At 38.9% G+C, this 27,236-nt stretch overlaps 1 protein-coding gene across 2 annotated transcripts in view; it reads left to right on the top strand.

Moving 5' to 3' along the window:
• The window catches only part of adarb2 (adenosine deaminase RNA specific B2 (inactive)), a 318,324-nt gene that overhangs the window by 3,638 nt on the left and 287,450 nt on the right, over positions 1 to 27,236 (top strand). For both annotated transcript variants that reach the window (XM_077509148.1, XM_077509142.1), the window contains exons 2-6: positions 192 to 248; positions 4,919 to 5,046; positions 13,588 to 13,692; positions 16,603 to 16,751; positions 16,969 to 17,094. The gene's annotated coding sequence lies outside the window, so the exon portion shown is untranslated. The remainder of the gene's footprint in view (positions 1 to 191; positions 249 to 4,918; positions 5,047 to 13,587; positions 13,693 to 16,602; positions 16,752 to 16,968; positions 17,095 to 27,236) is intronic.

Here is a 27,236-nt window from a genome sequence, read left to right on the forward strand (position 1 = left end):
TGCGTGAAATCCTCGTGAATCAAATCGAATCGGGCCCTTGTGAATCGAATCGAATCGATTCTGGATCGATACCCAGCCCTAAAGGAAAGTGAAACCTAAATTATAAACCGTTCACATTCAAACTTATGGCCAATTATTTCAACAATGCTATAACTAACCCTTCAATATGTTTTTTTGTTTTTCCTTCTCAGGAACTCAGGACACTAACTGGTGAACCACCAGGCTTCCTGTTCTGTCTCCCTCTACTGGTAATTATTTTTCATATTTCTCAGTCGGCTTGTGACTCTTAAAGGGATACTTTACTTATTTATCCATTGTTGGCAGTCAAACATGAATATTTTGTCTATAATATAATAAATTTGATACTTTCATTATTTTTCACGTACAATTAGTACCTTTTTAAAAACACATTTTGCAACTTGCTGTCGACTGAAAATGACATCACAAGGGCTCAGGTAACCAATCACAGCGCACCTGTTTTCTAGGTTTGGTCATGTGACATTCACAGGCTGAGCTGTGATTGGTTACTTGAGTAGAGTAACCAAGAGCTCATCTCACTTCTTTGTCCATGTACTAATACCAGAACACCAAATGTTAGCTTAGCCTAGCCAGATTTACAGCTTGCAATCACTCTAAGGAAATTGTCTTGAAGACAAGAGCCCGAAAGAAGAAAACCATTATGCATCTAAATTCACATGTCGTCCTCTTGGACGAATTGCTCATGAAGAATTCATCGCAGCTGAGGTGTCGCGCGTTTTCAAACCAAATGGCAAGACTTGACCTTTTCCAATGATGCTAGTTGTTGTCTGCAGTACGTAACAAGGTTTTGGGGAGGTGATTAATTTACATCGTGATTTACAACAAATTTAATCACAGTCACAGTGTGCGGACAGCGCCGCATCTAATTGTCATTCTAGCGTCAATAAGTTATGAACTCCCGATTGCTTTACAACGCGTCACAATTATCACCACAACACACACTTTGCGGGAGAATTATTTCCCTTTCGAACAAGTAATCGAGTAATAAACGTTTGGAAATGGTTCAAGGATGGCAGTTCATACCACTTTATATGAAAAATAAACTCGGGATTTCTTTTTTGGAGGGTCATTGAAGTGATTTAAAATCACCTGTGAGGAGTTCAGAGACATTATCATCCATCAAGGTTCTAAAATTGCCAGACACAAATCTGCAATTACATGCCACTACACTGGAACTTCTAAAACGGAATATCCCAGTGTGTACATTTTTTTTTTTTTATGATTCTAAAGCAGTGGTGTCCAAACTACGGCCCGGGGGCCATTTGCGGCCCGCCGTCCATTTTTCAGTGGCCCGCGACGTGCTAAAAATGGCATTTGACTCGGTTCCAATAAAATATAAACAAAAATGTTTGGAGATGGTCAAAGTAAGAAGGGAGGGTGTCGAAAAACACAGGTGCTATTAAAGGTTATTTTAGTGAACTAAAACTAATGAAAAAAACTAAAACTAAAATTCCAAAAAACGATTTCCTTAACGAAATAAAATAAAAACGAAGATGCTTTTTAAAAAAAGAAAACTAACTGAAACTACATTTTATGTTTACAAAACTAACTATAAATATAGCAAAAATTTCCTTCGTTTTAGTGTTTGGTAATTAATTTAATGCGTGAGGCTTTGGGGATGATTTTAAATGTGAATTTTTAGTAGATTGTTCTTTATATAAATCGGAATAATGACGTTGCTCCCATGGTGTTTTTTTTTAAATATTGCGCACAAGTAATACACATAAAAAAAAATAAAACTAATACTGAAATTAACTAAATTAAAACTAAGCATTTATTAAACTAAAACTAATAAAAACAAGCAGAACCACACTGAGAACTAATTAAAACTAACGAAATTAAGAAAACAAAACTCAAAACGAAATAAAATGAAAAATTCCAAAACTATAATAACTACTGCCATATTACAAATAAATTGATTTATATACTGTAGCATTTTTTTTTTGCAAAAGCACAAATAAATTATCTGTACAATTTTTAGGACTAAACACAATTTCTCTTCATAACATTATGTGGCCCTTACGTCCTTCTGAGTTTCTGTATGTGGCCCTCAAATGAAAATGTTTGGACACCCCTGTTTCGAAAGCAATTATTAGTTATAGATAAACATTTTTTTTTTTTTTTTTTTTACATTGTTCATTTCCTCTTACATGTGTGTGATGATTAAAAATCCTATAAAGTCAGATGCGTGAGGCACATCTGCGACTCATTACTGATTGACTTACAAGTATGAAAATGAGAGTATGAATTAAAATGTTGCCTACACCGTTAAATAATGATTTATGATGAGGGATTATTTATATTTCCATTATGTCCCATTGGAAAAGATTGCATTCAGCCTTCGAGGTTCATCTAACAATCGGTGATCACCAGCTCCGGCCACCATTTAACTCTTAAAATGTTCAAAGTACACCTTAAAGGTTAAAATCAACTCACAAAATTTTAACACTTCAATTTTTGCTATGTAGTTTTAAGGGCGTTTGTCATATAATAAAGTGGTAGAAATTGTACATTAACTCATTGACTGCCATTGACGGAAAAAGACGTCAAATCATGCATTTTTGCTGGGCTGGCAGTGAATGTGTTAAACACAATGTGCCAATATATTTTGTGATTATATTGCAGCATCCTCCAAATGTTGCTTAAAAATCCATCAATTTTGGTTACATCTCATCTTAAGTCATTGACTGCCATTGACGGAAAAAGACGTCAAATAATGCATTTTTGCTGGGCTGGCAGTGAATGTGTGAATAAAATGGTAAAAGTATTTGATTTTAATATTGTATCTTGTCTCTATAAATGTATTACCACTGGTGTGAAATGAATCGGGAAGAAAAACGATTGCACCTCATAATGATCATTAGCTGTAGATGAATTGACTCTCTTAAACGATTGTGTACTTTTTGCTTCACAAGGTTGTAAATGTGGCCATGTTAGGTTAATCGCGGGATTTCCGGGTTTGATATTTACATTTGACTTCATCATCTCCCATTAAAGCCCGAGGCGACAAACGAACTTTAACACTCAGTCTGGATATTATATTAATCCTCTTCACTCTCTCACTCTACCTCCATCTCCAGGAATTAATTTAGCAATGCACCACAGCATTCTTTGGACTAGACCCTAATTAATTTTTGGTCACACTAATTAATTATCAATTGAAAAAGTGAGGAGCATATAGGAGATAAAGAAGTGTCGAAGAGCTGATCTACATGCTAAACAGTTGGGCGGTATGTGAGGTGAATGCGGAAACTGAGTGGCGCATTTGACATAACATCTATGATTAAGGTGATTTGAAGCAGTTTTTTTTTTTTTTTTTTTTTTTTTTTTTTTTTTTTTTTTTTTTTATTATTAAAAAAAAAAAAAATGAAGCAGTTTTTTTTTTAAGCATCTTGCACTGTATTCTTTTCCCTTTTTATTTCTTTAATTTGCTTTTGCTTTTAAATGTCTAACGCTGGAACTGCCTACATGAAATGAACAGTTTTGGACCGGGCTGTGTCGTTCGGATGTCATTATAAAGTCGTTTGAACATATTGTGATCATTTAAACGAATTGGTCAAATTTAATGTAACGATTATACCAATACGTTCAAACGACTTTATCAACAATGAACTGAGATATATCATTTGTATGTACTGAAAAGTTGTCCGTACGTTTTGATCAAGTCGTTCAAACGTGCTGCAAAATCGTTAAAATGTATTGTTAAAGTTGTTCAAACGTGTTGGTCTAATTGTTCTAATACGCTTTACCAATATGTTGGACCGAATATACCAATATGTTTGAATGACTATCAATAACAAACTGGCCTATGTCGTTCGTACGTACTGAAAAGTCGTCCGTACGTTTTGATAAAGTCATTCAAACGTATTGCTAAAGTTGTTCAAACATTTTGGTATAATTGTTTTAATACGCTTTACCAATATGTTGAACCGGTTATACCAATACGTTTGAACGACTTTATCAATAACAAACTGGGCTATGTCGTTCGTACGTACTGACAAGTTGTCCCTACGTTTTGATAGTCGTTCAAACGTGGTGCGAAATCGTTCAAACGTATTGATAAAGTTGTTCAAACGTATTGGTATAATTGTTCTAATACGCTTTACCAATATGTTGAACCGGTTATGCCAATACGTTCGAACGACTTTATCAATAGCAACCTGGGCTATGCCGTTCGTACGTACTGAAAAATTGTTTGAAAGTTTTGATAAAGTCGTTCAAATGTTCGTATTGATAGTCATTCGAATAGTCATTTGAAAATCTTGGTATAACCATTATTATACATTTATTCTCAATACGCTCGATCGATTATACCTCGTTTGAACGACTTTATCAATACTTTCGAACGACTTGGCAGCACTTCCGGAAAACAACCTTTACACCTGCTTAAAACTAACATCTAGGGATGAGCTGTCTGAAAGCTGGTTGACATAAGATTTGTTATGACAGTTAAAAAAAAAAAAAAAATCGTTTTCCAATTGAAAATAATGGATCTACTTGTGGAGACGATAGGTGAACTCGCTAGGCTAATCGTGTTGTTTTGCCAACTTACTTTTCAGGTCAAGAGAAACGGTGGTAAAATATCCATGTCTCTGGCTGCAGTAGTGAATGTCACGAAACTCAGGAATGCTAAAAGCATTCATGACCCTGAATCGACCGTGAGGCTAATGGAAGCAAGTAGCCTTTTAGAGCAGCAATCGGCTCCAAAATAAAATGAAGAAAGTAAAAAAAAAAAACCTTGGGGTGTCAAATTTTGCCAAAAGTCAATGGCCCAGGTGAAAATTACATTAAAATGATCAAACGTGTTTGGCCTTTAATCTAACAAAAAGGTCAGCGCTAACTTTTGTATTCCTTTTTCTTTTTTTTGCTCCATATCAAGATAAACGATTTGCTGGAGTCGACTTGAAAACAACGAGCAAAGCCGTCTGCCACATGGAGCGGGATTTTGGCGGAAGCCCGTCAGCTCGCGCCACGTCGCGTCCAATCACAGCGACGGACAGCCAACAGGTTACTTTGCATTTTAATTATGAGAAGGTCAAGCCAGGGTTTGTTCACCAGCATGTGATTAAACATGCACCGGACGCATAATTTATAGAGCACGGAGGTCGCTTTGACCCCATCACAATTTTTACAATCTCCCACAAGCCAGTCTTGGTGCAATGTAAATGAACCTGGTAATTTATGACAGACGGTTATTCATGAGAACTAAAGAGGGGGAAAAAAAAAACAATCAATAATACATGTTTAGGCAATTTTATTATCTGTCGGTTTCTCATAAATCATCCTCGCTCCAAGCTGTTTTCTTCATCACGCCGGCTTATGGCTTTTTTTTTTTTTTTAAAGTGGAAAGAAAGAGTACAAGTATAATCCCTGTAGGTTTTTATGATCTTTCCAGCTTCTGTCACACAGCAGGATTGACTGCGCTTCCGCAGTCTCATTTCTCTTTGCCACTGCGAAGGTGTTTTGAGAGCCGGCGTTGACAAATGCGCGAGGTGAAAATATACATAGCTGACATGAATTACATTCTGTCCTTTTAAAACTTTACTGGTGTCAAAAAAAACCAAAAAAAAAACCAACAACCCTCAAATACCTCCAACTGGCTTGCTGGAATGTGAAAGAGTCAGTCGTGCTGAAAGTGTGCCAAGTCCAAATTGTTGTCATGGTAACCTACTCTTTTCACGAGACAGGATTCCATAGCTTCTTTCAACCACAACTCCGGTCAAAGACGACAACAAACAGTCGTGTGTTGTTATCGTGAGTGTTACGGTTGGCTGACCAGATTGTCAAAATCAAAAAGCGGGACACGACAATTTTGCTGAAAATCAAATATACGATATATCAGGTGCGTCCAAACTACGGCCCGGGGGCCAGTTGCGGCCCGCCGTCCATTTTTTAGTGGCCCGCGACATATGCTAAAAATGGCATTTGACTCAGTTCAACCAAAATGTTTGGAGATGGTCAAAGTAAGAAGGGAGGATGTCGAAAAACACAGGTGCTATTAAAGGTTATTTTAGTTCACTAAAAGTAACGAAAAAACTAAAACTAAAATTCCAAAAACATTTTCATTAACGAAATAAAATAAAAATGAAGATGCTTTTTAAAAAAAAAAAAGAAAACTAACTGAAACTACATTTTATGTTTACAAAACTAACTAAAATAAAACTAACTATAATTATAGCAAAAATATCCTTCGTTTTAGTCTTTGGTAATTAATTTAATGCGTGACCCTTTGGGGATGATTTTAAATGTGATTTTTAGTAGATTTATTTTGATATAAACCGGAATATAACTGACGTCACGCCCATGGTGTTTTTTTTTTAAATATTGCGCACAAGTAATACACATAAAAAAAACTGAAACTAATACTGAAACTCACTAAATTAAAACTAAGCATTTATTAAGCTAAAACTAATAAAAACTTACAGAACCACGCTGAAAACTAATTAAAACTAACTAAATTAAAAAACAAAACTCAAAACGAAATAAAATGAAAAATTCCAAAACTACAATAACCCTACTGCCATATTACAAATAAATTGGTTTATATACTGTAGCATTTTTCTAAATATGCAAAAGCACAAATAAATGATTTGTACAATTTTTAGGACTAAACACAATTTCTCTTCATAACATTATGTGGCCCTTGCGTCCTTCGGATTTTCTGTATGTGGCCCTCAAATGCAAAAGTTTGGACACCCCTGCAGCAATATATCCTCACCAGGAACTTTTTATAACAAAATGAATCTGGTGACTGCTGGTAGTGGTACTGCTTGAGCTAATGCTAAATGCTATCTTGGTTGACTGTTCAACAGCGCTAAAAGAGTCAACATATGCAAACTTTAGCCCTCATCATTCCCACTTCCCTTGTTTTTACCCTTGAACAAAAAGCCCGCCCGCTTTATTCACAATCCATTTCCCATGGAATAGTGCACTAATTCACATCTATTATTAACCCCACCCCCCAAAAACCCACCCGCACACTTACTCAAACGCCTACAGTTGCCATTCATGTTTCTGCAAAACAGTTGCCTGACCCGGATCTATGAGCTGTCGGGTCTCAGACGCTTCCTATTTGCATACTGTAATGCAGCAGGGGAGCAAGGGCTAACTTTCTCACATGGGAGACCAAAGACTGTGACATAATTGTTTGGCACGTTATTAACACTTCCGTGGCTGTGAATACATACCCCACATGCTTGACTGAAAAATACAATCTGGCAGAAATTGGGCGTTTTTGTCGTTTAAGCAGTGGTCCAAATGTCAATTTATCGTTTGCCCACGTCCAGATTGAACAAACCCTTGGACATAAGGCAAAATCAGCTTTTCCATTGGCCGTATAATGACGGCTTTAATCTCGACTTTAGAAATAACATGGCGCGCAGAGTTTAAATTCAAACCCTCAGCATTCTTTAGTCATTTTGAAGAGACACTTGGGGAGAAGAGAATAGTGTGGGGGGAGACAAGATCCCGGCCTTCCCTCTTCTCTCTTTATGTGCCTCTTGGCCATTAAGAGCCAATGAAAAAGCATCCTATGATGAACTGGAGGTGTCTTCTCAGTTGAGAGACGATATCCATAAAGAAAGTCCCTACGCTGATAGCTATAGAGCTGAGATCATTCGTATCCACCAGGATAGGATATACAACTCTTTTACGCATTTTCCAAGCTCCTTACATTCCTTCACCAAGAAAAAGAGGGCTATCAATTTCACAGAATGTTAAAGAACTGGTGTTTTTGCATAGCACAATACTGACATAAACACCATTATACCCACCTGAAATACATTTTTAAAGGTGTGTGCGTAATGTCTGACTTGTGTACTGAGAAATCTGCGCATGAAGACTCGCATCGCAGTGGTCAGTGTGCATAGTGATTGCCAGTTAACTCTTTGACTGCCAAAAACGTTTAATAACGATTAGTAAAATCACAATGTATGCCGCCAAAAACGTTAAATGACGTCATCTACGTTTTTTTGTTGTTGTTGTTGTTTTTTTTTTAAATCAATGTGAAGTGCAACGGCTAAGTGCAGCGCTGCCTGGTCAATGGGGTGTGGAATCAAAAACACAAACTAACTATGGCCAGCGGATGGCAGCATTGTGTCTCTTTTCAAAGTGATGCTGGTGTATGAAATAATCTGATGAATGCACGTAATCGGCTGGCACTGTTTTTTTTTTATAACGTGTGGCAGTAAAACTGCCTATTGATTGCATGACGAAAAAACTGATTTAAGACTCTCCAATCAAACTAAACTAAAGTAGGGCTTACTCCCAAAAAATTGTCAGAACGTATCGGGTGGTGGTTAAGGTAAAAAGCTGTTAGCTTAGCATAGATTTGGAACAGAAACAGCAAACGGGCTGAAATTGACATGGTGAGGGGTAAACGCCATCAGGACACATTGAGATTGAATCTCTTAGATCACATTCGGAGATGGTCTGACTGAGCAAATAGACACCACATTCTTGGGACTGCTGCCCGTCCTCCTGTTTAAGCCTCAAGTATGTAATCTTTTGCCTGCCAATGGTGTCACATATATTGACACAGCTCAAGATGCCTGGAATGCATATTTGGGAGCTGCCTGCTGTGAAATGAAGAGCATGTGTTACTCAGCGCTCTCATAATATCTGCACACACCTTTTTCCAAACCAGTGCACTCTATAGGCATACAGTATACTGAGGTTTCTCATTCTCATATTGTCAGTAGAATCCTAAAATATTTATTGAGTCATATGTTCTATTAACTAAGTAAATAAGTTACCGCTTTCTTTACTGTGCTATCCATAAAACGCTAACCTTATCAGGTCAATTTAGCATAATGAAAGTAGTAATTTTGCTGTAAGTGAAAGAGCGTACTTATCAAGCTAGCTTAGCATAATGACAGTTATGAATGGTTTTCTTTACTGTGCTACAAATGATAGCCCGTACCTATCAGGTTATCTTAGCATAATGCAAGTGAAGAGATTCTTTACTTGTGCTATAAAACACCACTCCTTCCAGGTTAGCTTAGCATAATGAAAGTGAAGAGTGCCGTTTTTCTTTACTGTGCTGCAAGTGAAATACAAGTTATCAGGTTAGCTTAGCATAATGAAAGTGGAGTACTGTTTTCTTCACTGTGCTATAAGTGAAACGTTATACTTATCAAGTTAGCTTAGCATAATGACAGTGACGATTTTACTTTTCTTTACTACGCTATAAGTGACAGACCATACTCATCAGGTTAGCTTAGCTTAATGATGAGTGACGAGCAAGTTTTGCTTGTGTTTCATCATATAGAGTATTTGAAATGCTCTTCCAGGTCTATATCTTTTAGTTGTTTGTTTGTTTCTGAGGGGTTAAGGTCCGGTTATTGACTTGGCCAGTTTCCATACGTAATGAAGTCCTTTGTTCTGTTGACTGTACGTTTTGTGTCATCATCTTGTTGCATGACGCTACTCCTGATGAGTTTGCGTGCATTTTTTTAAAATGTTTTTGTAGACGTCAGAATTAATTTTACTGTGACCATCATGTCATGTTGGGTCATTTAATTCATTTAGTATGAGCAATTTCCTTGAAAAAAAATACTAGTTATTGTAAAACATTTTGTTTTTTTTAAATGCATCAACATGGTGAAGTGCCATATTTTTTTGGGTGTTTATATTGTTTGGGTGGGTTAAGTTGAACCCATGTCAGGCTAAAATAAAGGACTTCACCTCATTGTGTATAACTAATATTCCCGCCAGTTCATAGATCCCAATAAAGGAAACGTACATTTTGAAAATTGAGCAAGGTGCTCCCAGAATAAAGCCTAGTTAATCATTTGCAGACAGTTATTCATTGATTCACCACATCAATGTCTGGACTTCAGAATCCGCACTTCCTCCTCATTTCCGACGACGGACTCCTTTTGTTTGCTTCATCGTTTTTGTTGTTTAGTTTTGTTTGTATATATCCTGCCGTATTGTTTTGAGGGTGTAAAGGTCTTTGGGAGACTGAGCCAGCCATATCAACCCTGTTTAGCATAAAGCTTGTGGCTGGCCCCATCCGTGGCCTAATGAAAAGTAGAAGATAGGCTATGCTTGTCATGCTTGGCTAGTCCTGTGATCGGCAGACTGTGGGCCGTTACTCTGCTTGCATGCCAATTAATCTCGCCCTCAGAATTTCCCACCACTTGCTGTTTTATTCACCACTTAATAGGAAAAATCTTCTGCCTGATTTAAAACAAATCACAACAAAGCATGCTAGATTTATTCTTATTTGAGCGCCTGGAGGTTTTCCCACTTCCTCACATGGACCTCACATGATTAGTCATTATTGGTTTTGTGTTCCCGAAGACAAAATAAGGCAGGACTGCCCAAGTTATGTACGGGCGACAGCTCTCGACAAATTGTTAGGTGCCAAAAGTTTGTCCTTTTGATTTGGTGCATTGGTTAAAGGGCACTTTAAACCAAATTAGCATGCGGCTCAGGCAGCCACCGAGCATGATTACTCTCTTTTATTTATGTGTCAAAGCAGTGGGAGAGAAAAGGATCCGGGCTCGGGCTCAAATACTCCTGGCTCTGTCTCAGTAGACAGCCCGAGTATCTTTAAATGGCCGGTCATCACCATTGGAGAGCAGATAAAGATGGATTTCAGATGAAGCGCCAGTGAAAGGAGACCTGAGCTTGCTGTTTTTAAACCGCCTCCAATCATTCATCATCGGCTCCACGCTTTTGTAGGAATGAAAAATAAAAAGCACTCATACAGCTATTTTACAAATCAACACAGAGCCGCCAAAAATAAAAAATAAAAAAAAATATCGTCATCCATCATTAATAATACACATGTTGGCTAAGCTCACAAGACAAGCGAAGAATTCAGGTTACAATTCATTGGATAAATATTTCATGACTAACATCTGTGTATTCCGTGCCAGTGTGTTTTGAAGTTGTTACAAATGAACGTCAAACACAAAGTAAGCGAACAAGCCGTCGGGGGAATGAAACACAGATTTATCAATGCTGGGAGACGAGGATGCAAGCTGGGGGGTAGAACAGCAAACCATTTTCTCCAGCTCATTGAAAAGATCACATACTGTATTCACTTTGGTAGACTTTGCAATATAGCTGAGAAAAGCCGATGGGAGGAAGGAGGGAGGATGGTGAGTTGGGGGTGAAGCGTGAATGTGTGCCCTCTTGTGCACCCCGTTTGCACCCCCCTCCTCTTTTGGGACTGTGCCATGGCTGGGACAGTACTCACATTCTTCTTCAGCTTAGTCCAGGACTCTGTCAACTAAGCACTAATGGGCAAAAACACAAAAAGCCCTCGAAAGACAAAAGGAATCCTTTTATTTTGCATACATTCAAATTAGTCGATGCTTTTCTCATGATTTTGAGGGGGGAAGCCTCTCTTACATTGACAATACTGTCCCTACTTCCTCTATCTTTTTGTCTGATGTGTGTTTTAGGCACTCACATCCATCAAATTTCTTGAGATGTGGTGAAGGGACCATAAAAAAAAACGATCTGATGCATGCTGGGGGAAAAAAACAAACAAAAGTAAAAATTTAGTATCTCAGATTATGCCTACTGAATTGCCATCAGGCATATTTTTGTCAGACATGAACTTGAACTACTTTCTGTTTATGTCTAAGAATCATGGGAAATGTAGTCCGACTTGGCCATTGCTGCGATCGTTGGTTGGACACAACGCAAGCTAATGTTACAATGCGGGCGTGAGGTTAACGCCACAGCTAGCGTGGCTGAGTGCTGTTGAACTGTCACCCACGCTAGCATTTAGCATTAGCTTAAGTAATAACAAACACTGGTCACCACACTGACCAGTTTGTTATGAATAGTTCCAGGTTAGAATTTATTGTATACTGTTTTTTATTTTGAAAATCTGGTAACCTTAACTAAATTGTTTGATTCGGTACAAGACCGGTGGGTTAGAAATGCTTGACCATAGCTAATTGTTTGGTATTGCAGCCTTCTGTTCTTTAGATGTTTATCAGAAGCTAAAAATGTTAGCTAATGCTAATCTGCGCGTCCAACCGAACTCGGCGCAATTTCTCGCTAGTCTGACCGTGGCTTCAAGATGATGGCGGATATTCACTCCAGCCTAGCTTTAGCCGGCCATTTTGTGAGTGGAGAATCTCAGTGTGGGGGTGGTTCTAATGTAAAATAGCTGCACCATTAGTAACAGTGAGGCAGAAATTCAGAACGCCTCGCTTACAGACGCATTTCCAGACATAAGCAGATAACAAAAAGATGTACTCGGTTGTTTAATTTCACACTTGATGGTGGGCAGACCCCCTGGAGACCCAACTATTTGTTTTCAAGCCATTAAAACATCCATATATCCCTTTTAATGCTCATACAAGTGTAAAAATTGTTAATTTTGAAGCATAAAAACAAAATGCTGATGTGCCTCATCTACTTTATGATTTTTAATATTAATGCGTAAAAAAAAACAATAAAAAAACTACCATCCTTAGCTTTGCGCTAATTTTTAAGTACTTCTTCTTTCAGTATTTTTAAATAACCCCTAAGAGAAGTCTTTTTCTTAAATAAAAACAAAGCAATGAGGTTGGCAAAATCCGCCTGGTTGTTGGAAAAAGGCTGAAAAAATGTCAAAACGGGACATCCCAAGTTTTCCAACAGTTTTGTTCAAATTCAGAACGTTCAACTTGTCTCATGAAACGCATCAAGGACCTCCAGATTTTCATGTTCTCCATAAACTCTGTCTCTGCATTAAGCATGTGGCCAGTCATGTGACGCAAAGCCATTGTGTCTCAGTCACAGATAAATCCCGAGACACTTCGGCTTGCTTGAAAAACAAAGTCAAGGAAGGTTATTTCTGAAAAAGCACTGAATACCACTCAAAAGTAATGAAAGAGTACTCATCTGCATCTTCTCTCGAGAGCTTTTCAATCCACAGCGGCCACAAGGACAAATACAAACACAAATAATTTTAAAGTTTAAGTTAGTGAAAGACATTTCTCAGATACACAGCTGCCATGGATGTTTTAGGAAGTACTGTAGGAAGGGAAATGTAATAAATGCACACCCCAAAAAAATAGCTTTTAACTGTTAATGTTTTTAAGCTTTCCAAGCAATGTCATTGAGACGCCTACATTGAGGTTTTACTTAAAAAAAATAACAATTTAAAAATGACTAGACAAACTAAGCAATCATATGTTTCAAAGGCAGAATTTTCAATAAATTAAATTTCATGAGAAGTCTACCTAACGGTGTGCATTTAAACTCTTGATCACAGACTTTTTACGGAAATGTGCAAAAAAACTCAACAAGCTGTTCATGCAGATTGAAATAAATACATTGCTCAAAGCTGCCGTGAAAAAAAAACAAAAAAAAAACGTATTTGTTTGTTGGGCTGGACGAGCCCACAAGCATACATCCTGCTGAATGCTCAGGGGGGCTGAACCAATGGAGAATGTGCCATTAAATCATGTATCAGGATAATCCGGAATCGCTTTACACCCCGGCCGCCTTTTAAAAAAGCATCGAAACTGGCTTTGCTTTTTGAGCCATGGTCCTGAATCACGCCCCCTCTTCCTCCTTCTGTTTTCTTTTCAGTGTATCCTGGGAACCTGGAGAAATAATTACATCACCGCGAGTCTCCCTTTCAGCTCGTCCGATTGGATTTGTGGGAAACTCGGCGCAGGAAGGAAGGAATTGCAGGTGTGTTTAGGACAGGAACAATAGAAGTAGAGCGAGGTCTGTGTAAATACTGCATGTGGCGCAGATAAAGAAGTGTTTGCTCTTTGTTGGGACGTGTTTTTCCAGCACTGCCACCGACTCTATCAGCACCATGCACTGGCCACTAACTCACACTATTTAATGAGTGAAATAAACGGCAGATTACAATTCCGTCAGCTATTGTTTTGCTCATTCCACTGACGCTGCACCTCAGTTTGGTACAGTACACGTTTTATTGCTATTCCTTTGTAAAGGGTCCATAGTCCCACTCTTCAATACCTCTTTGTTGAGCTGGTACATTGGCATGCTTTGGTACACTTGTTGAGCTTGGAGTGAGACACGGTTCTGTCCGGTGAATGGACGACAGGAAATTGTCCACTTTCTATAGTGTTACAATGCGATTAATTGAAATACGTTATATACATACAGTGCTCAGCATATACGAGTAGTACGGAAGAGGATTAGGACCAGTGAAGTGACATCATTTTATTCTCAGGATTATGATTTTAAAGTGAGAATTCTGATTTTGTGACGCAGAGTAATGGGTGGAGGGTTCCACAACCGTCTGTCCACAAAAACGTCCCGTTGTTGACAAAACAAACACAAAATGGCAAAATACAGGCTTGGGGTAGGAAAATAAATCACCACCACACATTAACAGAAGCCCAAAGGTGAAGACTGAGAAGGAGTTTTTAACAAGTTATCAGTCGTTTTCTCAGGGTCTACTTATTTGTGCAAAATGTTCTTCAACAAATTTGCAAAGAAAACTTCCTTTTGTGTGAACTAATTAACAACAGTCTTATACAGGTTGTAATCTGTTTCATGTTTGAACAGCATTAAAATAAAATATTAAGGCTTAACGTTCCGTTCATATAACATTCTTAACCCGAAGTAAGCCGTTTTGTTGAATATTTTTCCATTAAAAATGGAAGTTTAAAAATCGATTCAGCTGCCTATTGAATCTATTCAAGAATTGCACGATGTAGTATCGCGATATATCGCCGAATCGTTTTTTTTTTTTTTTTTAACACCTCTCGTGTTTACCTAATGCCCTTAGCTATGTCCATTTTAAGTCTTTCAACTGAAACAACTTAGTGTCACAGTTTCGGCAAAATCAAAGGTGAGAGGTCCCATTTGTTAGGCCTCATTAACAGTCTATTAAATCTTTTGTGTGGCTGCCCCCCCAAGAGAGTTGTTTATAATCATAACCCAAGCACCACTCCAGTCCGCCCGGCTCTCCCCCTTAAAGTCCATAATCCTCATTCAGGCTTGAGCAAACCGTCCTCAAACGACCATCCGCAGCAACTCGCAAACAGCTTTTGTTCCAACAGACTGATGTGGTACATTGGGTGGCACCAAGCGCCGCCGAGTGACACACAATCTGCGCCTTTTGTTCCCACGTTCTCTCCGTGTGCAATATTTGTTGCGCCGTCCTTTTGTGAAGTTGCTTTCCCATGCGACTGGCAGACGTCTTTGACGTCGACTTGAACCTGAATAAGCCACGCGGTTTTATTTATAGCGCGCGTCTGCTCGCGTCTGTCTGCATAATAAGATGATAAATGTCGCCCAGATGCAACAAATGCGATGCTGACGAGGTGATGAGTCTGACTGTAGAAAACAAAACAAAAACACACATGACATTTGTTTACCTTCATGAGGACATGGGTTACAAACTCCAAGTTGGCATGCAAATTAATCATTATCTAATGTTCTGTAAAAGTGGATGCATGAGTAACTCAATGTATTGTTTGGCATTATATCAAACAAAAATGTTTATCACTTTTATTTCCTATCATGTAACAGCAGTTTTTGCTTTGATAAATGACAATGCCTGTATGATGTAGCTTCATGTAAAATGGTAACATGGTTTACTAAAATTTTGTTTTTTAAAAAAAAAAGGGGAGATCACCACCACAAAAAAAAAATAAAATCTCTACAAGAACATTGTCTATGCGTTCAAATATGAATTAAAACATAAAATCTACCCATTACTATTGTCTATCTCTGGGGGCGGCCATTTTGTTTCATGCTAGTGACTGAAAAAGACATCCCAGTTGCTCAGGTAACAAGTTGACCAATCACTGTTCAGCTTGTGAATGTCACATGACCAAACTCACAAAACGCGTCATATAAGGTCATTTTTTTAATTTTATTTTTTTATTGTTATTATTATTATTTACAAACTGAACATTATATGTGTTATAAGTTTAAAACAAACTCAAATAATTAAAAGAAATTATAATTTTTTAAATGTTTAAAACATCTGAATCAAAGGTATGTGAAAAAATGCAAAGTTTTTAACCTGGATTTGGACTTCACGGCTTATTCCATTTGTGTGCAGCATAACAGCTAAATGCAGCTTCACCATGTTTACTTCAAACTCTGCATTCCACTAGTTAGCCCAAGTCTGTAGATGTCAGAGCCCTGCTGGGTTTGTACTCAATCAGCATTTCTTGAATCTATTCAGAACCCAAACCATCCAGTGATTTATAGACCAGTAGCAGAATTTTTGACCATTTTATGACCATTAAAAGTGACTTTTATTGTTTAACTTTGCTTTCAAAGTTAATAAAAGTTTTATGATGGCGACAGTTTACCCTTGGAATGGCTTCAAACAATTTGCATTATTTCATATGGAGGGTTATTTCAGTTGAACCTCAAGTAAAGCGACGTTCCCAAACAGATTGTGTTCGACCTTCGAGGTTCTACATGTCACACGGTTTGGCCTGGGGAGTCCATTTAAAAAAAAAAAAAAAAAAAAAAAAAAAAGGTCATTTGCAACTCTTTGGCATTCAAATTGATCCTGACAGGTATTTCCACAAGGTTTATTTTCCACGGCGTACACCGAACTGCGGCGCGCCGCGCTCTCAAACTTCTTTTCAATTTGTTCAGGTTGGCTCCGCTCACCGGAGGTCATAGTCTCGCCGAGGGAGCCAAAAAGCGCCGCTCCGAATCTTCCATCTCTGACTCTTTTGCACTTCAAAGTCTCTGCGCACCTTGAGATCACCAAACTCTGCTTCTCACTTGGAGAATAAAAAGAGGTACATTACGCTTTGATGAAATTGATCCCCGAAGATGGCGGGCTGGATGTCAGCCAGTTTGATAATGATGCCGTTGTGCTCCTGCAATGCTATTTCTTTATTTTAGCTTTCAGTGCAAGTAATACCGTTAGATCCGCCATTACGAGTCAATAATGCTCGTCCCCGGAGTCGCCTCTGTGCTGATGCTTTTTTTTTTTTTTTTTTCTTTTTTTAAAAGATATCGCACAGATGGGAAAGGTTATCTCGCTAATATTCCAGGAGGGATTTGACCCAATTTCCTTGACAAACTCTTCACCCTTTCAAGCTAAATGGCACTCCGCTCGGAAGACATTAAATATGACAGGTAGGACTTCACCCAAATCTGCTGCACATGCCAATGAAATCCCTATAAGCATGCATGCATATGAGAGAAGAGCAAACAGCCCATTCAGCAATCAATGTGAATGTGAAACATGCTTACAGTTGACTTGGCCGGGCGGGGTGGCGCAAAGGGGAGGGAATCCTTATTCCTGACACAACATTATTTCTATCAGTCTATTAGAAAATAACAGCATTTTCAAAGACGGGGGAGGAATACATTATGAGCAGTTAGCCTGAAATGACAACACGCATTATACGACGATTAGTTTGCACAAGGCAACTAATGGATTCAATCACAGCGCATTAATAAACAAGACACTTCGCTTTGTATCTACCTGAAGAGCCTCATTAATCTTTCATTGAGATAGCCGCAGCCGGGCCAAGCTGCACAGGTCCAATACTTTGACTACCGGGGGAAACAATGTCAGCCGCTACATCTTCCGCTGGCACTCCCTCCGGTTATGTAGAGCTAAGAATAACTGCCGCTTGCAATGAAAGAGCAATAAGTGATATTATTCTCTCGGCCCCGTTGTAGAAAATGACCGTCATACATCCACGGGAAGTGAGGGTATAGCTGATCGTTAGCGATCAATCGATGATGACTTTGGCAGGCGCTTTCAAAACTCCCCGCCTCCGACTTAAAACGGGCCAAACTTTTTCCCCGCGACGTCGCTCCGCCCACTGGCATTTCAAAGCGCTCGGCGGCGGAAGGGCGAAGCAGGCATGACATTTGGGCTATGAAGACTAATAAGCTTTATTTTCCAGCCAACATGAACAAATTAAAGCAAATGTAAGAGCTGTGTTTTTATTGCGACATTAAAAGCTGTTATTCTTTTTATCCATTAACTGTATTTTTTTTCCATGGGGTCTCTAATTAGCTAACCACAACTCCAAAGATGCTGCTTTATTGTTTGGGTCATGCGCAGGACACTTGCCGAAATGCTCTGTGAGATGCCTGATCTCACAAAATAACGTGGCAACAATGGCTTCAAACTGAATTATTTAGCATTAGTAGTAATACATATAGCATCTTTTCTCATATTAGTGGCCCAGGGCCTGACAGTGCAAAGCATTCATAAGACATAAGGCATTTATTAGGGTCTGGCCTTTATTTGTACAAATTCAAAATATGGAATATCATTCCGAATAATTAGGGACGGGCGAGTACTGATGCCAGGTATTGCACCTGTAACTTGCAACAGAAGACACCATTTTATAATTATTTTTTTTTGAATATAGCATAGATATGCTAGATTTTTCAACAACAACAACAAAACTATCCTAATTTTTTTCCCCTAATTTTTATTCTATTTTTATTTTTTTTCTAATGTTGGGGGGAGTTTTTATTGTTTTTTTGTTTTGTTTTTCTGAAATTCAGAAAAACAAGAGAGAAAATTACTCCAAAAAACAGAAAAAAAATATTTAGAATAAGAGTGGAAAAAAAATTATTCCCCAAAAAAAAAAAAAACAGCACCAGCTTCTGCTTTTTTGTTTTTTGTATTTTGTTACCTCCAACTCCAAATAACTTGTTGCAGACTTGCTAATTGCGGACACTTTTCTCGCATGCTTCTGTAGAAACTTACTAAAAACATTCCGATCGATTGACATGTTCGTATACTTACCTTAACTGAGGCAGTAAGTGATATAGTTGAAGGTACGGAAATTTTGTTTTTTTTTCAGTTTTTCTGAGTATTTTTTTTTCCTTCTGTTTTTCCTGAAATTCCACCACCAAAAAAAAAAAAGAGCACAAGCTTCATTATTATTTTTTTGTTTGTTAGAAAAAAAAAAACAGAAAAACATTCAGAAAAACTGAGAAAAAAATTATTCAGAGTAATTTTTCCTCCTTTTTTTTCTGAATATTCCCCCTTGTTCTGAATATTTTTTATGTCGGAAAAAAATATTCATTAAAACAGAAAAAAATATTAAAAAAATTCACAAATAACAAAGCTCCCCCCCCCCAACCCAAATAGTCTGATAAACGGGATTTATTTTTTTTGTCAATGTAAATTTTCTGTGACGTGAATACAACAACGCTTCCATAAAGTCAAATCTATTTTATGTTTGATAAACAGACCTTTTGCATACTTGCTCAGTTTTTATTTAGTTAGCGCCTTGTGGGTTCTTATTACACGAGAATCCTTTACTCAATTGTAATGGTTTGCATGGATATCAGCAGGCAGCCAACTCCGGGTAACAATATTGGTTTAGTTCAGACATTTTTAATGACATATTTAATTGTATAATCAAAAAAAAAGCTTTTACTAAGACAATCCAAATCACTCGGCAATAAAATACCATCGCATAATAAATGAAATTTACCGCTCATGAATGCATTCTAATGACTATAAACGCTGCTGCCGTTCTTTTTATACTCTCTTAATATTCAAATTGATTGTGAATATAATTGAATTGATTAGTTTGCGGGCTTGTCTGTCTGCACGTCCCGTCCATCAACATGATTCACGCTAAAAGGAAGAAGGAAACTGTGAGTATACGCAGTGATCAATCTGTTATTCAGTCATCTAATCACCTAAAAAAAAAAAAAAAATGCATGTTTATCAGTTGTCTGTAACAGTTTCATTCTGATGGATTACATGCATTTACAGGCCCGCTGCCGATCTGATTTGTATTCCTCGCCGTGCTGATTACAAAATTACACTGCTGATGCATTGGTTTTCAGCATGCAAGATTGATGGTACCAATGAACAAAAAAGAACAGCAAGTTAGCCGGCGGACAAAGAAACGCTACGAGACGCGTGTATAGATGGCGGCGGGCAAATGAATGCAAAAGTCAACAAATGGGGGGGGGGGGGGTTGAAATGGGTAATGGTTCGGATGACAGCGCGAGTTGCAGACGTTCGGGTCGACAGCCGCCGAGCCGAATGTCAGCGTTCAGGCGAAGGGATTTATCACAGTTTTTTGGCTTCTATTCTATTTGTGCTTGCGTGTGTGTGCGTGCGTGACTCGGGGGCATATTCCCTGTGGTCTGCAGACAACCCGAGGCGGTTCTCTCAACTTCAGCAAGTCTCCGTCTCTATCAGCCTGGGATCAGGGCTGCTCCGAGCTTGCACGAGTGTGCCCACGCTGTCTGTTGCTTCAATATAACCAGCCGGAGCAGGTTGGGACCAGGGAGGTGTGTGTGTGTGTGTGTGTGTGGGGGGGGATTTGACAGACAACACCAGCACACAATAATAATTAGGACTGGGTATTGCCGCCAACCTCACGATACGATACGTATCACGATACAGGGGCCACGATACGATACGTATTGCGATACATATGTTTCCCACATAAGACACGTTTTATTTTGTTTTTTTTAAACAAAATATAGGAAAATTGGACACATGCCATGTTAAGTTTATAAGTAAATAAATGTTGATATTCTTCCTTGCTTTCATTTTTCTTAGTGTCCAATCACTGGTGAGCAATTTTGCATTAATTGAAGGCAATTAACTTCAAAGACGCCGCTGGTTTTTTATTTTTTAGGTACAATGCAAGCTGCAAAGGCAAACGTTAACTGCCTATTTAAAGTTAGCAAGCAATATCGATTCTGACGCCTGCGTATCGATACGTGTATTGTAATGATGCCCGCAACGATATATTGCCGTATCGATTTTTTGAGCACACCCCTAATAATAATAATGCTGCAGTAGCGCCAGCAAGACACACACATGACACACAAGCACGCAGCGCAGTTGTGCAAGAGGAGGCAAATGCATGTACGTACAGATACGTGTTCTCATAGCACACACGCCCACGCTTGGAGGGGAAGCTATTTGTGTGTGTGCGCGTCTGTGTGGAAGGCAAGGGGAATCGGGGCCCTCCTTCCCCTGGGTGCCAGGTGCCGACAGGATATCTTCTGCTAAAGGCAGTTATCTAAAGGGAGAAAAAAAAAAAAAACAAAAAAAACAGGGGGGTGGGGAGTCACCAGAGTATTGTCAACATGCTGCTGCAACATGCAAAGGCAAAAAAAAATAAATCTCTGCATCTTGAAAAATAAAAATACCTCCTGAAGAATGCAAATCAGCCTTTCAGAAGTGGAGGAGGATTATTTAAAGTGATGCTTTTGTGTGCAGTGTTAAACTGATTTGTTTGGCTGTAAAATATCTGAAAGTAAAAAAAAAAAAAGATTCCTCGCGTTCATATTTCACAGGGTGTTGCAAAATTTATAAACCTAAATATAACACTGCTTTCTACTCACTGTGTACCGAAGAGATATGTTATTTCAAGGCATCTGCAATATGAATCCGAGTACACGCACGGTAAAAGAATAGAATGTCATGTTATGGTCAAACATTTGTGAATTGAAACGGCTCGAAAAAAAATATTGTCTATTATACGCTTACATGGAGTGTTAACGTTATCAGCCGTTTTCATGTGGTGTCGGAATTAAGGTGAAAACTGCACGTAAACGGCCCCTCATGTCGTATTTTCTACTGGACAACTGAGAATGTATTTTGATACCAGAGTTTCTGTGTTGAGAGAACTATACAAGGTAGTTATTGTCTGCTAGCAGGTTGTTTTAGAATCTACACAATTCAATGTCCTGTCCTTTACAACTCATTATTTGCCATAATTGTTCGGTTTGACGAGCAAATAGTACATTAGCTGCTATGTGTAGTTTTTAACTACAACAACAAACGCACATGAACACAACTCGGTCGTAATTTGGAGCTTCCAAGTGGTAAGGTCCATCTTTCCCATAGCACGTGAAGGCAGGGTCAGTCCAGTTTTTATTTTTTTTCATAGTCCGAACTTATCACTTTTTTTTTTTTATCACCCAACTTTTTATTTAGTCCCTTTAGTCGACAATAATATAGCATTTTAGTCTTTATTTTAGTCCACGTAAACGTAAGTTTTATTCATCTAGTATTAGTCAACAAAAACTGTGAACGTTTTAGTCTAGATTCAGTCTTTTTTTTTTTTTTTTTTTTTTTTTTTTTTTTTTTTTTTTTTTTTTTGTCAGCAGATAATGTTGAACATTATGGATCTGAAACCATTTCACATCAAATTTCCTCTCATCTTTTTGGTGAAAAACAGAGATGGGGAAATCCAGGTCCAGAAAGTAAAAACTCTGCCACAGTTTGGCTTTAGCTACAGGTACATAACCGGCAGGTAAACGAGGTCGTTACGAAAAGCACCTGTGGCTAAAGCCAAACGGTGGCAGGGTTTAGTTTCATAACCTGGTTTTCCCATCTCTGATTTAAAAACAACTTCACACACAATTACAGTACGTCAACAAGTGGCTACTATAGCGCCATGCTATGAGCTAGTAAGTTAGCCAGCATTAATTAGCGGTCAGATTAACATTATTGTTGGAACGATCGGTTGTACCCGCCCATAGTGTTTTGGTTTCTTAGTTTTATTAATTATTTTTATATCATGTTGAAACTGTCAGCGACCCAATAAGTGCCAAGTTCCAGACACCCAACCGAGGAGGTTGTAGTCGATCCCAAGTGATTTAGGGTAAGAGGTGGGGTACACAAGACAAAAACAAAAAAAAACAACACAAGTCTGAAGTTACACTAAAAAAAATGCTGCATGCTAAATAAGTAACACTATTAAGTCGGGAACATTTTTCCAAGACTCAGAAAGCAGTGTGAGCTTACGTTCCAGTAGATTTTATAAAGACACCGCGCACAATGAACTTGTCCTAAGGTGCCATGGTGATTAGACCACACATTCAACTCTCCCGATTCATGACTCCATCACAGCGCCGAAGCTATTCTTACCGCAGTCGTGACGCGTGAGATTGCAAAGATCCACGGCCCGAGCAAGATCACAAAGCTGAGCACAGTGGAAGTCTGTTCCCTCTCTCCTGCAGCATCCTTATTTATGTCCAGGAGATGTGGTGGAGGAGCAGGCAGCCTGTAGGGAATCCTCCATGGCCATGTAATCTGGGTTCGCTGCTTAGACACAGCAGATGAAGGACAGACTTATCTCTGGAGGGGTAGTTGTGGAACAGCGACTGCAAAGGATGATGCCAAGTGATAAAACCCGTCTGTCGCCAAGAAAAGTGCATCTTCAGGCATATATATTTTGAATTGCGGGTAACATTCTCCTGATGGGAATTTGTGCAGAACAATACTTCAGTTGACATTTCTATGCAAGTATCTACTTTCTTGGCAAGCATTGAAGGAAAAGATGAACAGTCTTTGCATGTCTGCTTAGCTAAGGTTAGCTTAGCATGACGATTTGACCTAGCATGCCTGCCAAAGTTCAATGTTACCGTATATTAGCTATATTTTACGGAAGCTGCCAATGTGGAGTAAACAATTTTGGCTGGCGAGTATGTTCAAACATATTTGCAAATATGTCCGAAGTTATTGAAATATGTTCGAACATACTCGCAAATAGGTTCGAGCATACTTGTAAGTATGTCCGAACGTATTGAAATATGTTCGAACATACTCGCAAATACGTTTGAACATACTCGCAAATATCTTCGAACATACTCGCAAATATGTTCGAAAGTACTTGTAGGCTTATGCTACAAAGTTAGCATACCGTCCCATAATGCCGCCGGGTATTATTTGCGCATGCACAAGTGTAAACAAAACCCAATTTTTTTTCGGCATTTGGGCCATATTCCTAATTCATTCGACAATTAAGTAGACAAAAAACAGTGTTTATTCGTAACTTTTACGATTTGTTTTGTCTGTCGTGCATGATTTAGGTTTGACATTTATCGCCCCATAATGCAATGGGGTATTACGCTTGAGAATACCCCGTGGCCTTATAGGAAGGTCTACTAACTTTGTAGCATGTAGCTACATGTACGTTCAAACGTATTTGCGAGTATGTTCGCACGTATTTGCGCGTATGTTCGCACGTATTTGCGAGTATGTTCGCACGTATTTGCGAGTATGTTCGCACGTATTTGCGAGTATGTTCGAACATACTCGCCAGCCAAAAATGTTTCCTCCACATTGGCAGCTCTACGCTTCCGTAGTATTTGTATAACCGGAATTATATTTTGCCTTATATCTGATGGCCCAGACCAATCTGGGATCGGTCCTAGCTAAATCAAACTCACCTATACACTTTTCAAGGTATCCCCTCACATTTTTTTTCCTGATTGTGAAGCCGCAGTAGTAAACACTGTTGGTGGATAACGGGAGTGTTTATTACCAAATGTTCTGCTGCACTTTCTGTGCTTGTCTGAGCATGTGAAGGCCTTTGTTCAGTTCCACCTCCCCCCAAGGACGTATCCTCAACCCCAAATAACCCTGCTGTCACATTACTCCATCCCCGCAGGATTGGAATATTCCCTCCCAACACAGTTTGTGTTACTATTTGATTTCCGTGCTTTTGTACTCGACGCAACAAATCCCAGCTCTGGGGCGGAACCCGACATAACAATGAGTTGTGCAGCTATCTGTGTTTTAACTGGCTCAGCCGGAGGAACTCTCTGGATTCCTGCCAAAACAACTCATTCACATGGAGTTCCGAACACGCCCATGTTATTTCACGCCTTTATTTTGGAAACGCGACGGAACAAGCTCATTCATCACTGCTGGAATTGGTGCAAATATTTTCACGTTTCTTAAAAGCAGGAGCGATGGAGACAGCTGAATATACACTTACGTTTCGTTGGTACAAATTAAGAGTACCGACACCGTATTATATGACAAAAATATTTGAAATAACAAAAAAACGTTGCGGTATCTAACAAACGGAAGGTGTAAAGCTCATAAATGATTTAACCAAACAGCTACTGTGGTTATGTCAATTTGGTATAATGTCAGTCATCACGGCAAACACGGTTATTTATTTCCGGAGTCATTTCTAGTTCAGCGGTAAGATTCTGTTTATCCGCGGCAGCATCCAGCACAAGTTCAGCGAGTTCAAGCAGATAGTAAACAATGCCGTGCGCAACCAAGCCTCCATGTTTAATCAAATCAGTCCATCCCCCAGCGCTCCTGTTTTTCCACCTTTTATAATTCATATTTAGTTTGCCTTCCCGTTCGTTACCTGCCTTTCTGTCCACCCGGAACGCTTTTATCAAGCCTTGCTTTCGCACTCGGTGGGATCGAAAATGATTCATCTACCTGTTCTTTAATGGTGTGTGATGTCACAGGCTGCTTTTCAGACTTGCCACTCGTCATCCGAGATAGAAGCGAGGTGTGTGTGTGGGAGTGTTTGTTTCGACACACTGAAGTCGCACAGCTCTCAGCCATCTGCCGACTCACTTGCTTGAACTGTTACGGCTTTTCTGAGCACACTCAGTATAGAATTGCTCAGCCAAGTCGCTCTTCCTTTGCCTCGATTCACTCGCGGGGAGGCATGTTGACGCTGCTTTTGTACGGAGATTTTGGCACCATGAATAATGCAGTTTGAGTTGGATGGTGATACAGCGGATGGTCAATGAAATGGGAGTGATTTCTGTTAGTGTCGTGCCTATTTGTCATTGTGGTAGTAAATAGATCAAGATTAGAAAATGTGTAGATTATAAAATGAGTATAGTGTTTCCTCTGATTAAGATCATGTATGAAATTGAAGTTTCTATACTCAACAAAAATCTAAATGCACCACTTTTCTGGGGACTCGTCAGTACTGACTGTTGGAAAACCAACCTCCCCCCACCCTACAATAAAACAAAACTGCACCTTTCAGAATGGCCTTTATTGTGGGCAGTTTAAGCCACACCTGTGCACTAATCAGCATCTTGATATGGCACACCTGTGAGGTGGGATGGATTATCTCGGCAGGTTTAGAGGTTTTAGATCTTTGAGTTCATCTCATAAAAAAATGGGAGCAAAAAACAGTATTGTTGCGTATAAATGGAAGCTTTCAAAAATGGAGGATGTTACGTTTATGGTAGACTATCACTGTTGTTTCATAAGGGCAATATTGTGATATTAAAACTGCCACAATATCGTCGTCATCATGTAAACAATATTTAAAAGGAACACATCTGTTGAAAAAAAAAAAGTCAGGTTGATTTCCATTTGTGCAGATCTAGCACCCTCTAGTGGCTAGTTTATTAGTGCAATTTAATTTTCATTAGGGATGTTTTGGCCTTCTATGTTTAAAATTTATGCTAATTGTCAGATGAAGGGGAATCTAATTTGCTTGTGAAGCGATCAATGTGTGCTTGCATTAGCAAGTAAGTGCCTCAATATTGTTATTTTTTTTATTTATTTTTTACAATATTGTGATCTTTTGTAAATATCGCCAACGCCCCCACAATATCGTGATAATTCTCGTATCGTGACCTTCATATCGTGATATCGTATCGTGATGTTTGGATATCGTTACATCCCTAATATATAACAACATGGACTGCTCAAGCCGCCATAGTGAGAAATAAAGCCATTGGCGGCCATCTTGCGTTGCCACTCTCCAAGCTCGCCCAACTTGAATACATTGATTTCTCTGCAGCGTCCTCGTGCTATTTTCTGTCCCTACGGTAAAATGCCACAGGATGTTGGACCGATAAATACAAAACGGGGGCCCATCAGTTGGTATTGACCCGACAAAAACCCACTTCGAGGTTTCCTGTCAATCGTCACCAAAATGGGCGTCCATCATTAACGGATTGACAGAATGCCGGCCTCTGTGTTGAACCGTTCAAAAATGCAAAGAAACTACAACTCACATCTTCATCTCGGCCTACATTGTTATTACGCGAGTTAAAAAGATCGACAGATGGCCCTAAAGTAATATATGAACTGCTCACGAGTGCAGTATGAAGCACAAAGTCAATATATTTCACTAATAATCATGACATCTGTTAACGTTATGCTTATATCTTCTGGCCTGGCAGGAGCGTTTGAATAATTTGCGGAATTTGAATATTTTGCATGTTGTACATCTCTTCCAACCTAATTTAATCTTATGTTGCTGATGTATGGTCACATGCGCTGTAGGATGCGGCTACCGGCCCAAATCATCCGATATTGAGCTCACATTTCCGAGTTTCCATTTAATCAAATCAATTTCGTTAAATAGTATTGCAGCTCGTGTGACAGCAGTGGCACCTAATTCCATCTCGGCAAAATTAGTGATAGATGAGAAACCATCCTCCTCTTTGATCTTGCAGAATCTCACTTTTTTTTTTTTTTTTTAACTCGCCAGATTTGGACTTTGGACAGAAATTGACTTTCAGCGTGCACAAAACTG

This window comes from Festucalex cinctus, chromosome 20 (genome assembly GCF_051991245.1).
Source record: "Festucalex cinctus isolate MCC-2025b chromosome 20, RoL_Fcin_1.0, whole genome shotgun sequence".
NCBI classification, from domain to species: Eukaryota; Metazoa; Chordata; class Actinopteri; order Syngnathiformes; family Syngnathidae; genus Festucalex; species Festucalex cinctus.